Genomic DNA, 1,822 nt, shown 5'->3' with positions numbered 1-1,822 from the left:
TAGTTGTAAGGTGAGGTTAGACAAGTTTGTCTTCACTTGTAAGTTGTGGGAAACCTGATAGAAATATATAAACTTATCAGAAGCATCGGTAGGATGGATAGCTGCAGTCTTTTTTTCCCCCAGGATGAAAATGTCAAATTTTAGGGGCAATAAGTTTAAGGGGGGAAGCTTTGGTTAAAGGAGATTTGCAAACAAAGTTTTTTTACACAAAGTGTGGTAGGCAGTGGACCATGTTGTCAGGACAGATGGTAAAAGCAGACAGGATAGCAACATTTACGAGGCATTTAGATAGACATGTGAACAAGCAAGGAAGAGAGGGATAATGACCATATGCAGGCAATTGTGATTACTTTAGAAAGGCATCATGGTTGGCACACACACGGTCAGCTGAAGGGCCTGTTTATGTGCTGTATGCACTGCCCTATGTTCTTGATCTAAAACAAAATAAAGAACCGTGGAAAGAGAAACAGAAATTGCTGGGAGAAACTCAACATGTCTGGTAGGATCAATAGAAGAGAGAAACAAACTTAACATTTCAACTCTGATGACCCTCTTTCAGATATCAGCGAGGAAAGGTGATATACATGCTGAAGATATGGAGTGGAGGGGTGAGCAAATAGGTGAAAATGGAATCCAGAAGGGGAGAAAGACAACCAAACAGACATTGCCGGAAAAAAACTCGGCAGGTCAGCAGCATTTGTGGAGAGAAATTGGAGTTAATGATTGGGCTCCAATGAACTTTCTTCTGTAGAGAATCTGCTCCACCTGGAAGGTCCCTCTGTAGCTTTGGATAGTGAGGAGAGAGGAGCTAAAATGGCAATTTTGCACATTCTGCGATTGGGGTGTGGGAAGATGTTGGGAGTGGACCAGGGTGTTCTGGAGAGAATGGCCTCTCTGAAATGCTGCCCAAGGCTTAATGTGATATCGTTCCAAATCAAAATGGTGTTTGGCTTAGAATGGAACCTGCAGTGCCACTCTCCTACTTTATCCCAGTCGCCTCTGCAAATCTTTTCTCCTACTTTAATTCTTATATGTTCAGCAGTTCATGTCTGGGTAATCAACATAGACTCTGGCATTTTTAAAAAATGTAGTTAATGTCCTTCAGCATCCAATATGATTTCACCTTTATGGGAGTCATCATGGAGGAAAATATTAAAATCATTCCAGAACATAAAAAACAGGATTAGGAATAAGCCAGTCAGGTCCTCAACCATGTCAGCTCATTCAATAAGATAGTGGCTGATCTGCTCTGCCTTAATTCCTCTTACATGCCAACTCCTCATAGCTCTCAATCCCGATATTTCAAGAATCCAATTCCTCTTTAATTACTTCCAGTTTTATGGTCTCCACAATTCTGAGGTAGAGAAGAGATTCCTTCACATCACCCTGGAGCAGAGGATGTTGAGGGATGACCTTATAGACGTTTGTATAATTACGAGGGGGATGATAAGATGAACAGGCCTTTTCCCTAGGGTTGGGGAGTTCAAACTCGAGGGCATATTTTTACGGTGAGGTGAAAGATTTAAAAGGGATCCGAATGGCAACGTCTTCACACAGAGGGTGGAATCTACGTGGAATGAACTGTCAGAAGTGGAAAATGTTACAGCATTTTAAAGACTTTTGGACAAGTACATGAATAGGAAAGGTTGAGAGGGATATGGGCCAAACATGGCTGGCTGGGACTAGTATTTGTTTGGGAAACTTGGTCTGCGTGAACGAGTTGGACTGTAGGGTCTGTTTTCATGAGTGTCCCATCATACTGTAACTATGTCCCCTAGTTTGAGATTCCATAACTAATGGAAACCATCTTTTCAACACTTTC

Source organism: Chiloscyllium plagiosum, unplaced genomic scaffold (assembly GCF_037043375.1).
Source record: "Chiloscyllium plagiosum isolate Xiang-an unplaced genomic scaffold, Cpla_swu_hap1 HiC_scaffold_9, whole genome shotgun sequence".
NCBI classification, from domain to species: domain Eukaryota; kingdom Metazoa; phylum Chordata; class Chondrichthyes; order Orectolobiformes; family Hemiscylliidae; genus Chiloscyllium; species Chiloscyllium plagiosum.
Note: the sequence above shows the minus strand (reverse complement) of the source record.